The following is a 16,512-nucleotide window of genomic DNA, read 5'->3' as shown; positions in this document are numbered from 1 at the left end:
TGTTTGCAGCCATGCAAGAGTGACTTGTTTTCTGTCTACAGTGTGCTGAGACCAGCTTGCATGTTTTCAGATGACGGGGTGGGGACGCCTTTGTTACATAAAACTTCAAATTCTATCAGATTGAAAAGTGCTATTATTGTGCTCCAAAGGGTACCTCTGTGTGGATTAATGCACCAGAGGCATAAATGAAAGTCGCTGTTATAATTGGCACCACGCCGCATAACCCAGAAAAGATGGGGGAGCAGGGAGGCATAATTCTGATAGAAAGGAATTGGAAGGTGGAGAAGGGATTAAAAATAACCCCCAAACACTTAGAGAACAGGGATGCTCTGTGCAGCAGTCAACATCGTGGAGCTGTGGAAGAGTAGAATAGTCATAAATAACGGCGTTGTGGATGCAGTAGGGTTGGATCTTGGCCTTCTCCAATGGGTAGAACTGGAATAAGGAATAGAATTTAAAGAGGCAGAAGGAAGGGAAACCTGACATTCTGGGGAATGGGTAAGGAGGGTAGGTGTTCACTGAGCCTGTGAGATGGCAGTGAGTTACCAGCCTGATTGGTCTGTGTGGTGGAGGGGGACCAGTCTGGGTGCCATGCCAGCAGTTGGCAATAGGTTGGTAATGAGAGCTCAGATCTCTTGGATCTGAATCTGAGCTATGTAACCTGGGTCTAAACTTCTCCATGCTGGGATGTTCTTATGCAAGGTGGGGCTGATCCTTATCTTCACTTTCCATCGTGTTTGAGAGTGAATTTGTTCTAAACAAAGCCGAGCTGACAGCCTTGCTTTCTATGTGTCCCATACTGCTTAGTAAACCTTTGCAGTCCTGTCTGGTTTGGCTGGGAGGTTAAACTGAGCATGCTCCAACTCTATTGACCAATATATTTAAGATGGAGACAGAAAATAAAACCTTGGAAACAGTCTGAGTCTGAACTTGGATGAGTAACAGAGAGGCATTCTTGAAAGACTTGGAGTCTGGGCTTTGAAAGCACCCATGCAGGCTGGGCACGTAGGTGCATGCCTGTAGTCCCACTCAGCACTTAGGGGAAGCCTTGCTGGGTGGTTGAGGCTGGTCAGAACTATATAAGACCCCCCCCAAAAGAGCAAGTAGGCAGACAATCATCTATTCAGACCCATGGAGAACTTGAGCATTGACTGCCAAGGGAAGGGACCTCTTGGGTCCTGCACTGATGTTTGGGTTGCCGAAGCAAGGATAGCATTTGCCTGAAAAGAAAAAATAATGTATTTCAGACCATTCAAGTTAGTGAAGTTTTTTTTAATTATTCTTTTGATATCCTGGGGTTAGGTCATCAAGAGAATGGTTCTGAAGACAGTAAGTGAAACAAACAGACAGACAGATAGACAGACAAACAAACAAAACTCGGGGAGCTGGATGTTGCCTGTTCACCGGTTAACCAGTATGTTTTGGCTCTTTACTGGAAAGTTACCAATAGCATCTATAGGCAGGCATGCTGAATGGGCTGTAGGTCTCTTGAATCAATGGCTCTGGTCACCTCTCAGCACCAAGGGGATGTATCAGCTCATCTCCTGGCAGTCCAAAGAGACCGTAAGCAGAGCCAGAGCATCTGGGCCGATTGTCAAGGGTGCTGAGGCTCCGCTCAAGTCTTGGGATCCTGCCATTCGTCAATAGTCCTCTGACCCTCTTAGTCTACTTCAGCCAGGCTCTCCTCCAATTCTGATTGTCTGGCTTTTGCATAATTACAGTGTCTTCCCTATGGGGTTTGCTAGTGATTCTTGGATTCTGACTCTAAAGGGAAAAGTTGCAACAAGTGCCGTGGTGTTCTCCCGAAACTTAGCCAGGTTCAGGTAGACAAACTATGTTCCAGCGGGGCGATAGTCGCTGAGGATGATCTTGGGTGAGCTAAGAAGTTCCCTTCCAGACCCTTCCACTTTTCAGATTTGACATTTTCCTCTACTGGTTTCCCTCGTGCCCTACCTTGGCATCTACTCTCATATTTGAGGAATTTGGAATCTGTAGGGGACAGTGAAGGACCTCAACAATACATTCTAGAGAACAAGGTCATGGTCAGGTTTGGGGGAAATCCCTTAGTCTACTACTACAAATGGGGAAGCAGTGATAAAGATGGACAAAATGTTCATTGAGCACAGTACTGGGCATCGGTATCTAAGGCCCATACACAGGGTGCAAATATCTGCAACATTATGATGACCTGACAGAATGTGGGCATGCCAGACAGTGAGGGAACCCTGGCAAAGATAAGTTATCTGTGCTGTGTTGTCCCGTGGCCACACCAGCTAAACCCTGCTTTCCTGTTTACAGATGGGAGTATTAAGGTTACCCTGGAACCCCTCCCTGCTGATGTCAAGGAACCTAATATTAAGATGACAAAGGCATTGGATAGTCAGCTGTCACATCTTTGTCTACATAAAAAAGTTTTACTGCCATTTAGAATAAGTCAAATAAAAGCCATCACCCTCTATGTCCTTCCAAACTCCCCTGGTGGTGAGTTAGATGCCAGCCTATCCCCCCCTGCCCTCCCCCGAGTTTTCTGCCTTGTCCATAGAACCCTCACCCACAGCCTGGGACTCCTCTTTCTTCCCTACCCCCTCCCCATTAACAGAAAAAAAAACAGGATTTAAAGAAAAATAGCTCCAGTTGTGTGAGGCCTACGCACCAGCACCGGTATGCAAGTCAGCCAGCGTGAACCGCGAACGCGAACACGAGTGGGGTCCTGGCTGGCTGCTCGCTTCTTGGTGCCAGCCGATTCACTGCCTGGGCCGTGTGGGTAGAGGGGAAGATGTTTATTTTTAAGGTCGGGAGGTGGGTTGTGTAGGTCTGGGATCCGGTAACCCAGCACCCCAGCATTGAAGGGGTTCCTCCTTCCCCTCCCCCACTCCGGTTTTTTTTTTCAAATTTATTTTGCCCAGGCGGGGATTGGCGACGGTCAAAAGGGAGCAGTTGGCACTGAATGTCACCCTGAAGGTAAAATGAAAGACAAAAGAGGAACGCATGCTTGCTTTTGCAGCGGCTGCGGCGGCGACGGAGGCAGGAGCAGCAGGATTTAAAGGGAAAAAAAAGAAATCACACGCACATACATACATCTATACACACCCAGAGGCGTCGATTATGCAAACGCAGTAATGCCATCAAATCCTGACAGTGCCGGGGAAATTTTTTTTTCAAAAAAAATAGAGAGATAAATTTATTTTTTTTTTAAAAAAGAGGGAGCCAAACGCATGCAAAGAGAAACGTGCACATACCACGCAACCACCCGAGGAGAACCTGGCAGCCTGTCTCCTCTTCTGCCAAGTTATCATTAAGAAAACAGGGAAGGCATCATGACGTCCTGGGTCACAGGGAGTGCGGACCGACGCTACCAAGAGCGAAGGGAGGCGCCTGGGCGCTAGCCGCGGGCGCAGCTCGGCCCCTCGCCGCCCGGCTGGGTGAGTGCTGCGCCGCTCGGGACGCGGACCCCGGGGCCCACGCAGGGCCGCTGAGCGCGGGGACATAGCCTGGGGCCGGGCCCTGGCTGCCCGCCGGCCGCCCGCCACCCCCTCGCCGCGCCGAGGTCGCGGGAGCCCAGCTGAAGGAGGCGTGTGTGAGATGTGCGATGTCCCTGCATGGGGGGTTTGTAGACTTTCCTAAGCCAAAGCAACCGGGGCTGCTACGGCTGCTTTGAAAAAAAAAATTAAAAAAAAAATCCCCGAGGACTCACCCGATTAACCTGCTGCAGTTCTGACCCTGCCAAAGGTAACTGCCCCATCCTTAACCATCAGCGTCTGGGGACAGACATTTGCATCTGTGTTTGCAGTCCGGCTTGCAGTCCGTATTGCTACCCCTTCCCCCTTCACTTGCTTAGAGTCTCTTGGAGGAAAAAAAAAAGAAAGAAAAGAAAAGAAAAGAAAAAAATAAAGGACACCCTCTCAATAACACACGCATAAGCAGTGCCCACCTCTTGCAGACTTGCCTGGCCCAGACTGCAAAACTGTCAGGTGTGTGCTGGAGACACGGATAAATTTGAATTGTGTTAGATTCCTTCTTTCAACACCCCTCCCATCCCCCTTCCTGGTTACAGACTTTCAGTGCTTGGTAAAGTGGCAAAGACTAAGGCAGAGTTAGGGCAGGCGGTCTGGGAGGGGATAGGGCCGAGGGGACACGGGCCAGGGTCACCGTGGGTGGGAACGGGTACCAGGAAGTTGAAGGGTGTTGCCACCGGGTAGCACTGCCGCGGTGGAGCTACGTGTTGTCCCTCCTGTCCTCTAAACCTTCCCCTGCTCTCCTGGCTTTCCAATGCTTTCACCTTCCTCAGGGAGGAAGTCACCGAAGTTGTCTGGAGGTCACTGGACTAAGTGTTTCAGACTGCTTATCATTCCTTTTGATTCTGTCAGAGCGCCCGCAGGTTAGAGCCCAGTGTGCCAGGTTAGAGCAACCCCCCCCGCCCCACCCCTCCTTGAGAGAAAGAAGACCCAAGGCTCCCCCACTCTCCTTCTCCCTTTCAGCAGGGAATCTTCTCCTAGATGCAGTTCCTCCTCCATCCAGAATCTTAACAAGCAGTTCTGGACAAGCCTTGAGCAGCAACCCCGGCCCCCGCCCGCCCCCCCCCCAGCCCCTAACAAGCCTCAGCACTGAGGGATGACTGAATGTGTTTATTAATTGTGTTGTTTTCTTCTTGTGGATTCTGAGTTGCCAAATGGGCCTATGACCTCCTGCTACTTTAAAACAATACTGCCCAGTAATTGAAGACACGAAGATCCCAGCCCCTGAAGTATGTCTCAGAGCAGCTGAGTGGTTTAGGAGAGTTTTTGAGAGAAACCCATCTGTTTCCCACACTGCCCAAAGACCAAATATGGGCGGGTGTTTGGAAAACATCCAAGTTCAGAAACAACTAAGTTCAGGAAAAAAAATAGTGATAAAAACGTCAGACGTATCTGAGGGAAACTAGCTCGGAAGGACCCTAGAGTGCTTTAGCCTGTCTGTGGCTTTGGTATTTTTTGTTGTTGTTGTTTTGTTTTTCTCCTGTCCAGTAGATTCGGCGTTATCAAACTGAATTAACCAACCTGAGAGACAGTTCTGTCTTTGTGACCAAGAGAGGGAAGTCTGAATGCCTCTCATATCTGAACTCAGGGATGGCAGAGGCATGGACCTGCTGACGGAGGTGACATGACCTTGAAGGGGGTGTTCTCTTGTTCTGAGGAAGCAGTTAGGCTGTGAAGGAGCAGGCCTCCAGGATCTTTCAAACACCGATTTGTCTGCTATCTGTGCTTTTGTTATTTTGTCCTAAAGCAATTCTCATGACTCTCTAAACTTGCATTAGGTAGTATTGAATGTGTCTCTGCTGCGAATGTCATGGCATTGCACATTAAACTGTCCATTGGCTGTGGTGATGAGGTGAAGGACGGCTCCTTCCCCCTAGCAAATCTAAGTCTTCTTGTATGACATGTACTGAAACCTTCTAGTATTCTTTGCTCAACAGAATAGACTAGATCAATCGATTAGGTTTTCGTGTGTGTGTGCAGCTCAATTTATCCTGTGCAATTTTTCCAGAAATTAAAAGGTTACCAGAGAGTGCCGTGTTCCCATCTCCAACGGAGCACCACTTATTACCACAACAGTATTTCAATATTAAGCGATCTTCAAGATCTTTCATCTTTCATTTTGAGCTCCAAATTTGACTCAGCATGAGTGTGGCAGCCCAGCAGGAAAAGGGCTAACTAACTAAGCGCGCAGACCACCAAAAAGCTCTCAGGAGCATGTCTGGGAAAACAGTATCTGAAGAACTTCCTTTCCAGGGACCTTGTTCTCAGCTGTAGTGAAAAGGTTGGCAAGAGCCAACAGGGGCCAGGGGCTTAAGTTCGGGATTGCTCTGACTCCATGCCTTGACTCTCCTGCTTCCATACTATACGTACCTTAGTCCAACACTCAAGGCAAACTTTTGTGCAGTCCTTTGACACTTTCTAAGGGACAAATCCCTGGGCTCACCTGCCACAGGAAATGGAATTATTTGGAGGATTCTCCTTTTGTTTACAGAGGTGGCAAGCAAGTAGCTTCATTTGTTTATTTTCCCTGATGCCTTGTGCGCTCCTCTCTGTCCGTTGCAAACCGACTCATATTCGAGGAGGTCAGAGTTTGCCTTTGCAGGCTGACCTGTGACGTCAGTTTCAGTGAGCCCTGGAAGGTCAGGTGATCCTGGCGAAAGGATTTTATGAAACAAGGCAGAAGATAGGTGTTTGCTTGGAAACTGTTGGAAGACTGTCGGGATAGAAAGCTTTTGAGGGAAAGCCACATTGACGAAGAGAAACCCTGAAGAGGTAGGCACTTTTGAATAATAGATTGACTATGTAACGGGCAACCACAAGATAAAATTTTTACACAGTATTTTTATGGCTTAAATTGGCTGCAGTGTAAACCAAGCTTACTACTCTATTAAGTCATTATACTCTTCAATTATTTAGCATTCTGGCCAAGCTATCTTCTGTGGTCTTTTGTACACATCAGGAATGATATGTATGGTCCTAATTGCTTGTTGTTAGTGTGGGGGCTTTGCTTTGGAACAAGATTTAATTTTAACTTCTCGGGACAAGTATTAGGGAGAATGTACAGGGGGAAGGGGCTGTGGTGGAAATAGCCTGGGCGCCATGAAACAAGATAGTTACAGCACCGAAATGTGCCCAACACAATCTGAGTTATCTGCCTCTCAGGTTCTGTGCATTCCGAAGGACTATATCTCTATTTAAATGCAGATCTTCAGTTTTCTCCAGGGGGCACTTGGCAAATCTTTCAATCTAAGCACGGTAGGAGAAAAGCAACTGAAAATTTCTCCAGGAACAATAGCATCTTTCATTTCCAAGCAATGATTACTAAGTATCACAATATTGTGATTCTTTAAAAAAAAAAGTCATTTAAAATCATCTTCCTAAAGTAAAAAAAATACCATACTGGGGCTTTTTGTGCAAAAGAGACATCCTGTCTCTGAGGACTTTGTTGTCGGTTGGTTATAGCTGTGATGAAGCAGGACTTTACAATCAGGTTTTAGGCCGCCAGTGCCATTCCAGAAGAGTAACTGGGCCTTCAGAATCAGAGCAAGGAATTAGCCATGTATTCACAGGCTTTCAGGCCAAAGGTAGGGCTACTGTAGGAGGCTGCAGCAGCCCCCCCACTGCCCCTTGTATTTTGGTGGTACTGGAGCAGAAACCCAGGGGATCCCGTATACCTGGCAAGAACTCTGCCACTCCCCCAGCTCAAGGGTATTTCCCCAAATAGTTAGCTTTCAGTTATTTTTGTTCTAGTTCATCATTGTATAGAGCTTGGAATCAGTGGTCCAAGGCTAAGGACCTCAAACGGTCGTCTCCGAAGGGAGAATCGTAAAAGTTCCCCCAGACTTTTGAAATAAGTTGTCGACACATATCTAATGGTTTCAATCCCTCACATTCACTATATTAGGAAAAATCTCTTTAAGAAAGTCTTCGGATGAACATTTCAGATGAGTTTTTGATCCCGATAAAAGTTCCTGGGATGAGGCCACAGCTCTCTGGGTGCTTGTTACTTAGACCAGGGAGTTTTCTTTTTCTTGGAGGCTAGATACCCTTCACTACTCTAGCCTGGTTGCAAAACCTCCTCCTTAGATGGCCTCCTCAACTGTACTGGATGTAGGTCCGGTTTTCTGTCCTCCCTCAGACATGGGTACTGCACACACACAAATCCATTTGCAACCTTGCAGAGCGACACCTGCGGCTATTGAGCAGGGCCACAGAGTCACACAGTATTGGGCTGTCTCTCCTCATATTCCTCTGATGAAGGACACTTTGTCCATTAAACTATGTCATGATATTAATTACCACAACCCGAGGGATAGATGGAGTCTTTGAAATTTCCAGAATACTAGAGATTCAGCTCGGAGTTGCTTTTCTTTGGCATGCCCACTCAGGTAAATAACCTTGATCAAACTCTGAAAAGGATGCTAAATGATGATTTACTTGTTTTATTCCTATAGAGTGTAAGTTACAAGTTGTTTTATTTCCTTAGAAAATATGCATTTCTAACGATTTTTGATTGTTTCACTACAGACTCAAAATACCAACATTATATGTTTATATCTCCAGTTTCGTAGATGTCTAAGAGGTTGTGTAATCTGTGTGTTTCAAAATACATGTTTCCCATTTAAATTTGATCTCATTCTTAGATGTATTCAATTAATAAGGCTGATGTTATGACCATGGTAATTTATATTCATAAATACCTATTTTATTAGCACAATTGTAGACTGTGAAGCAAATTTCCATATCCGTTAAATACTGACAAGAAAAATAACTAACATTTGTCTAGTGAGTGATAGTTTATAACTATGTATCACATAGCCTGCACTTAGTAAGATTATTTATTGCCTATCTTAAGAAGGCAATCACTTTTCACAAGGTAAACATTATATGGAAATAAGACTCTTTACTCTCCTCTTTGCCTCCTTTTCTATTTTTAGCCTCTCCATTGTTTTCTCCTTCCTTTCTCACTTAATAATGTAAAACCCCTTTTCAGGGACAGAGGATTTAGAATTGTGTAACATATATGTATGTGTCTTGGGAAGGGGACAGGAGCAAGCAGTCCCCACAGCTGGGGAATATATCTTCTGCTCAGCAGCGTTCTTGAGGAAAATGTTAGGTTGCAGAAATCATTTCATGCCCTGTATGTTTCCCGACATAAATCAGGAAGACTGTTAGCAAGTTATAGCCCTTCTTAGAGACCGCGGCTCTTGTGCCACTGTAAACACAGCCTATATATTTTTCCAAGTTATTGTGTGTAGAGAGAAATCCAAAGTCGTCTGTGTAAGTGAGCACTCCCTTCAGTTGTGAGGAGTTCATCTTCAGTTTAGTGTGGACATTTGTTTTCGGGAGGTTGCAGAATTAGGACATAGTTCTGATGGGCCATTGGGCCAATCGCCATCAGAGTTGGAAACTTGCTTTTTACAGATAATGTAGAGAGGGCAGGATGCTGGTTGCCATGAAAGGTCAGCAGCCATGACAGGAAGCAGTTATCTGTAGGATCTGCTACCAGTTCATCAGAGAACAATGGTGGACCTTTCGGTCTCTGGCTCAACCAAAGGGAGTAGGCTAGAAGGCTCCAGTTTATAAGGCAGCCAACAAATGCTCCGATTTAACTTGTCCTAGAAGGCATTTCTTCATGTGTGACCATATGCCAAGGCTATACATGACAGTGTGCAGAGTATGTAAAGAGCTCAAGTTCCTTGGCTTGGAATGGGCACCTCACAGGCTTTAGACATTTAGGTTTGAATGCAGATGTTTTCTTTGTCTGGCATATATGGGTTGTCCTAAATAGAACCTTTGTGTTTTCTGCAAAAACAAAACAAAACAGTCTTATATGCCAATTTCCTAGGCAAGATCATAATAACTAGTGTGACCCATTTGAGAGAAATACTGTTGTATCAGTGACATCCCAAATGTGAAAATAGTTGTTCTACTGTGATACGAGCAGTGCACATGGCAGATGGCGGAGTTGAACAGTGTTCTTCAATGTGTGGACACGCGAGGCTTGAACTTTAAGACACTGCACACAAATCTAGAAGTTGAACAGACAGATGAGAAATCTTGCAGAGTGGATGAAAGGGGTTTTGAGAAACGTCTAGGAATTTTAGAGACTTACCGCAAAACAGGAGGCTCCACTTTCCCCTGAAATAGTGACACAGTACTATTACTAAGTATATAGCCTGCTATGAAATTGTTTTTTGTCAGCGAAACTCATTATGAGTAGGACAAATGGAGAAAGATAAGTTTACTCAGTGAAGTCATAGGCCAAGATATAAGAGAAGAAAAGGTGCAAGGCAATCGCAGGTAGAAGAGGGTGTGCATGTGTACATGTGTGCATGCGTGTGTGCACGCATGTGTGTGTGCATGCGTGTGTGCATGTGAGTTTATGTGTATGAAAACTCACTGGTGTATTTTCACTGAGCTGTGGAATGTGAAGTCAGATGAAGGCTCATGCCTAAAGTCACAATACTTGGGTGGTTGAAGCTGGGGGTTTGCCTTAAGTACCAGGGCCATAGAGTGACATCCTGTCTAAAATAAAACAAGACAAAAGTACACAAACAAAATCTACTAAAGAGCAAGGGAAATGAATGCAGGTAATCACTCCCCATCTTCCCCAGAGGGGATGACTCTGTGGATGTTGTGGAAGAGACTCTGGAATTAGGTCTCCAATTCTCAATTTTAGAATTTCTGCTGGGCCACCCAATAACTTGCCTAATTTTTGGAAATTATTAGTTCTCTGAACCTTTACCATTTATGAGAATGTAACTAACAAAGCGTTGCTTCTCAAGATGGCTGTGAGGGTTGAGTGAGAATCCATTTAGATCTGAGTTTTGGAAGTGAGTTAATCTTACTGCCAAGCCTCTTTTGTTGGTACCTTTCTAGCTTCCTGTGGAGCAAGGCAGAGAGGACGGAAGCAGGAAGTAACACAGAGGTGGTCAGCTGAAGGTGGCGGGCAATCCGTAGGCATGGCGATTCTCGAATGCCAAGACATCAGCAGCTTTATTTCCTTTACTTCCTGGAGGGCTACTTCTTGTCCAAATAAACAAGTAAATAACTTTGGGAATAAAACCAATGCATTCGGTGATTGTTTTGTCTGTCTCAAACATCTCCTGTCATTTGTACTTTTTCTGTAGCACTGATATTAATCTAAAATGTATGTATTTTTGTGAAGGCTACAGGAGTTGTTGTTTGGTGATAAATACTTGTAAGTAGTGCTTTAAATTGCATCTGGGAAAAATGTCTTCATGGGTATAAGATTAGAAGTAAAGAATGGAAGATATCCGTTGACTCTGGTGGAGGTGTGGCATATGTATCTTTGAGGGATATGTTCATGAATGATTCACTGATAAAAGCCTAGCCAATTTTGCCATTATAAATGAACTGTATTCCAAAGCATGCAGTAAAAGAATAGGTCAAAAATTGCTCAAGAAATAGGCTGTTTGTACAGACAATGCATTTCAAAATGCAGACTGAGAGAAATATGTTTGGGTTTATCTGAAACTGGGGCATCCTTAGCTGACTCCCCAGATATTGATGGGCAGAATTCTACACTCTGTGATCAGTTAAACCTAGAAACTCAGTCAAACTAGAAATCAAAGATTCCATTTGTGCTTGGAAGCCAATTTCTGTTTACTTTTGTCAACACCATGAAATCCTCAGTCTGTGGGTGCTAAACAAGAAGCAAACAAAGTCCCGGGAGCTTAATTATGCGTTGGTGCTGTGAACTTAGACATCTGATTATTTTTGAGTTGCAGATGACCTCCACACCATCATGCATTGAAAGCTGTTTCTGACATTGGTCAGTTAATACAGTCAGCCTAGCTCAGTTTCTTTTCAGTTTACAAAAATGTACTGAACAGGCTGTACCTTTCCCATCATAATAGGTCGACCAGTTAGCAAAATACAGTAGACTTTTAAGAGATAGTTTCTGTTTCAAGGCATCCATGTTGCTTTTAGGGAAGTATAATAATTGTTAAGGTAACGGGCCGGGGGTACAGGGCCCAGGTTCCATCCCTAGCACTGTAAATAAACAAAAATAAGACCCAGGTGCAGAATGAGGAAGAATTGTACAAAATATGACCAACTCATACAGATTCCTTCAGGAGTGCTTGGGCTCACCAGAGGGCCTCATTGACATCCAGGCTTCAATTTATTAGTTGTGTCCTATTGAAAATGTCATATTTTTTCTCATTTATGAATTGGCCATAGTTTCATCTAGCTCATAAAATTATTGGGAGGGTCAAATGAAAGGAAGGGAATTTTTGTTTGTTTGTTTGTTTGTTTGTCTTATTGTGCTTGTACTGGAGAAGGACCCAGGACATGACATATGTCAGGCCACTGCTCCACCAGGAAGCCGACTCTCCAGCCTGGAGACAGGGGATTTGGAAATGCCTTTGTGTGTGCAGTAGGGGCTGGAGAGAGTATGGGAAGGAGGATGGAAGACTTAGCTCTTGGGCACTTGTGCTTGGAGGGAAGGTCCTGTGTTGTGACTGACTTTGTGCCCACAGCGTCTGGCACCATGCCTGACTGCTAACAGAGACTCAGTAAATGCTTGAGAATGTGTGAGTGCCAGGCTCTGAGGTCCGTCCCCAACATATGTTAGCTTTTAAATCCTCACAAAGGTCTTAAATGGCAGCGAGATTGCATCCATTCATAACGAGGAAAGCAAAAATATGGATATTTTGAGCAACTGTTGGTTTTGTGTGTGGGGAGGGGGATGGTAGAGTCAGGATAGACGTTAAAGCAGACATCTCGGCTGAATGGAGATTCATGGATGGGGTGGCTTTCACACGAGAGTGCGTCATAACTGTTCCTAGAATGCATGTGTGGCCGATGTGCAAAAAGAAGTCCTCACATAGTTTCCCACTTTCCCAGGCAGTTCCTGGACCAGCCTTCAGGCAAGCTTCTTGCCACATTTCCTACGGCCCCCGTGGAGAGGCCCTGTAGAGTAAGATGAGCAATGTTGAAAACTGCTTTCCCATTGGCCTTTGTGGGGGCTTGTCGCAGGGGCAGGGGAGAGGGCAAGGTAGGGTGGGGACAGTGAAGTCTCAGTGCTGCTTCCCTTCTACGTTAAGACTGATAATTGAGAAGGTAGGTCCCCTGCTGGAGGGTGGCACCCGTATTCTTTCTTGTCCATTGGTTCTTGGTGCCCTGTTGTCTCTTAGGATGGTCAGCTCACGTGGAGCTGTGTTCGGTAGTCACTTGCAGCTTGTCTTGACAACACGGTTGTTTTAAGATCTCCCTCTCAATGGTCACAGCCTAGGTTTTGGTAGGAAAGCACTAGATTCTGTGCTATTCTCTCAGTTTGTCTCTCAGGGATATCATGGGCATCCCAGACTAAATGGGTAGAGAAAAAAACAAAACAAAACAAGAGGGAAGGACTTTAAGATGTGGACTAAGGATCTGGGAAGGTAGCTCGGCCAGTAGTAAACTGCTTACTGTGCAAGCATCAGAACTTGGGTTCTGATTCCCAGCACACTTGTACAAAGCCAGAGTGGTACCACATGGCTGCAGTCTCTGAGCTAGGCAGGCAAACAGGAGGATTCCCGAGGCTGCTGTGGCCAGCCACTCTAGCCAATTAGTGAGCTCCAAGTTCAGTGGAAGACCTTGTCTCAAGAAGCAAGGCAGAGAATGATTGACAAAGACGCAGGACATCTGCCTCTGGCCTCTACAATGTGCATGTGCACCCAGACATGTACATGCACACACTCATACAAACACCTACATACTGTAAAGCACACACACACACACACACACACACACACACACTCACACACACACAGTGCAAACTGGATTAACTGGTCTCCTTTAGCTTATAGGACATGGTGGGTGAAGGCAGCCAAGAGCGAAGCCGTGTTTAAGTTCAATGTAGGGAGTGCCTTGCGCTGGGCTGGTGCAGCCTTTGGTTAGCTGGGTGCTGGGCTGAGACTCTGACATGAGCCCTGGTGGTGGGGAGACTCTTCCCGCACTCCTCCCTGACCTGTGCTGGAGTCCACTGGGGTGAATTGTGTGAAGTTGTCAAAGGTTGCTCTGCTCTCCAGCTCTTGGCACGGGCTGCTCTGAAACGTGATACCATTGGTTTTCAGTAAAGGTTCCTTTCTGCAGGGCTGCAAACACAGCTCAGCTGCTACCCTGTCCACACAGCCCGGGAGCAGCCCGAGCAGCACCTTCACAGCCGCCTTTTGAACCAGAGCGTCTCCCAGATAACCTCTCCACACAGGAAGTTTCCTTCTCCGTTGTCAGATTTAGCACCAGGCTCCTGTCATCAGATCCGAGCAGGCTGTCTGCTGCACAGTAGAGGCTTGCTTAAGACATTTGTCCTTGAAACTGCACCAAACTCTTGGAAGAGCCCAGAACGTGTAAGTATGTATGATTTAGGCAGCAATAGGACAAGGCAAAGCTGCAATCAACCATTATACAATATCCGATTAGCAGTACAGGAGGGATTTTTCCGACCTTATGTTACATTCAGTTTCAATTCGTTCTGAGGCAACAGATCAATTGTAGCCTCTGATACAGTGACTTTGCAGTAGACGGGGTTGTAATATCTTAGCTTTAGCTATTTGCCCTTCTCATTTAGCTCATAGATGTGATTCGTGGGCCAATTATTGTGGGCATTAAACTGTACAACTTCTCAATTTTTATTAGGGCCGATAATTGTGGGTCTTGTCCATCTCGAGAAACAAGTTAGCTTTTGGGGGGAATGCTTTTTAAAGAATTAACTCCCTATATTCACGGATAGTGGAATGAGTTTGTAGCATGCTTCCTCTCCATAAACTGTACTAGTCTGCAGTTATAATTTACTCATAGCGTGTTCCTCTGAGGTTTGGTTTTAATTGAATCCTACTCAGTGTTTGTCTGGTGTTTGACGGTCCTGTATGCATCTGTTTAATTTACTTTGCTGGGTTTGCAGTCTGGCTAAGCCTGGGTTTTGATTGTAAAGACGACCAGGTGAGAGAAATGCTCAGGGCTCTGGGGGAAGTGGCGTGGAATTTTTTTTTTGGTCAGGAGTGGTCGTGTTGCCTTTGAAAGCTTTTCAGACCCCCAACCTGACTGGCTGTCAGAGGAAGATCTCAGACCAAACACCTAGGCTCCGAGGTGAGTCCGAGTTGTTCCACTTTTGGAACTCAGTCTGTGGAAGCTAGTGGCCCCCTTTCTATCAATTTTTAATCTGCAACAATACTTACGTTTGTAAGATTAATTTCTCTCAGATTAGCCTGATTGATGGCTGGATTGTGGTTGCTTAAGAGCCTGCTCCCTGGAACCCACAGCCCAAAATGCATTCCATTTAACTAGTGAATGTAAAAACGGGTAACCATGGAGTCAGCCGCCACTAACTGGCTGTGCAGTGGCTTGTTGTAAACAATACAAATGAGCCGGGACAGCAGGGGCAACCAGACATGAAATGATTTTAATAGAAATTACGGTAAAAGGTCATGTGATCTGGTATCCGCTTCTCTTCAGTTTTAAAGGGAAAGTCTGTCTTTCTCCCTCCCCCCTCCTCCCTTGCCTAGTTCTAAGCCACTAGAGTACGTGTCTCCTTGAACATGACAGGCCCCACTGCGGGCTTCCACAGAGAAAGGTGGTCTGTGTGTTGTGGGCCAAGTGTGGGGACTTGTGGATTTTCAGTGGTAAGTACTTTTATTTAGAAACAAAGCAAACAAAACCTCGGGCTGAGTATTTGGGGGTTTTCTTTATGGAAGGTCAGCTTACTGCACACCGAAAGTTCTCGAGACCAGATGTAACAGGACCACAGTCCTGCCACTCTCTCCCTTTTAAGTGATACATCTGTCTTTTTGCTTCTTCCTCGTTCTCCGGATTAATCTGTAACCTTGGTCTTTATGAAAAAGAATGTTGCTTTTTCTTGGCGGGGGAGGGGAGTGCTGGGTCTAACCTCAGGTCTTTCTTTCATTTGTTTGTTTGTTTTTTAATGCCTCCAGACCTTTTCTGGACTAAAGGGCCAGGTCACATAATGACCTTTGCTTTTCTCTGGAAGGGATGGTGAGTGTATGTGGAAATGGTGGTCTTCATAAAGTTGATTTCAACTAAAAACAAACAACAAAAAACCCAAACAAACTTGTACCCATCCATGTTAGGTACTAACTCAGGCTTAACTGGGTGAACTGTGTCTATCTTGTAATTAGAGACAGGCAGAGAAATCTGGTCCATAACTTTGTGGGACTGAGGGCATCTCAGGAGCTCAGCTATGCCCTTGTTTGGGTTTGGAGGTGGACCTTGTCACACACAGTGTGGAGGAATGAGGATGCTCTCTGTCTCAAGCTCCCATGGACACTTTAAGCTAACGACTCAGCTACACATGTTTGACTTCAAGAGAGCTAAATGGGTGGCTTTGCTCCCCTCCCCTTCCTGGCGTATGATCAGTTAACCTGGAAACAAGAGATAATGATGTGCTTATATTTTGCCTTCTTTTGATGTATAGATTTTTCTGACTAGCTACAAAGTTGGACACCCTTTGAGGTTATGTTGAGTTGGATAGACTTCCAGTATATATTTTCCTATTAAGTATCACTGAGGTAGAACCAGTCAACCCATGGGAACTGTGGTCTGGGAGTTCAAGGAGCGCCAGAAGCATCAGCTTCTCCATTTACTCTCAAGATTTTACCTGGAAAACTGCAAACCCGGAAGCGCTACATGCTAACATGGTTCTTACATTTACAAGTGGTGGTGGTTTTGAAAATCAGTGTTTTAAATACACTGGAGTGCCTCAGTGATGCTCAGGCCGACATGTGCTTTGGAAAGTTCTGGGTGAGGATGTGGGCTTAGGGTTTGCTGGGTACTTTAAAACCAGCAGTGCTTATTAAAGGTGGTAAAACTTGGTAACTAACGTGGGTCGGGGGAGTGGATTTTCAGGTACATGTTGAGACTATGATAGAAGAGGGAGGTTTGGGGTAATTATAATGAAAACACAGTTCCTAATGTTTCCTCACCTTGATTGCCTAAGCCGAAGGACACACCCAAAAATGTCATCCATGGCTAC

At 45.4% G+C, this 16,512-nt stretch overlaps 1 protein-coding gene across 5 annotated transcripts in view; it reads left to right on the top strand.

Annotated features, from left to right (window-relative positions):
• Esrrg (estrogen related receptor gamma) overlaps positions 1–16,512 on the top strand; it is a 604,577-nt gene that overhangs the window by 38,246 nt on the left and 549,819 nt on the right. For 2 of the 5 annotated variants that reach the window (XM_040737765.1, XM_040737770.1), the window contains exon 1: positions 3,526–3,729. The exons of 1 other annotated variant lie outside the window; for it this stretch is intronic. The gene's annotated coding sequence lies outside the window, so the exon portion shown is untranslated. Of the gene's footprint in view, positions 1–2,899; positions 3,423–3,525; positions 3,730–13,681; positions 13,874–16,512 lie in introns of those variants that run through there. 2 more of the 5 variants (XM_040737767.1, XM_040737768.1) reach the window with 2 other exon arrangements.

This window comes from Mesocricetus auratus, unplaced genomic scaffold, assembly GCF_017639785.1.
Source record: "Mesocricetus auratus isolate SY011 unplaced genomic scaffold, BCM_Maur_2.0 Super-Scaffold_100676, whole genome shotgun sequence".
NCBI classification, from domain to species: domain Eukaryota; kingdom Metazoa; phylum Chordata; class Mammalia; order Rodentia; family Cricetidae; genus Mesocricetus; species Mesocricetus auratus.
This window is presented reverse-complemented; position numbering and strand designations above follow the sequence as displayed.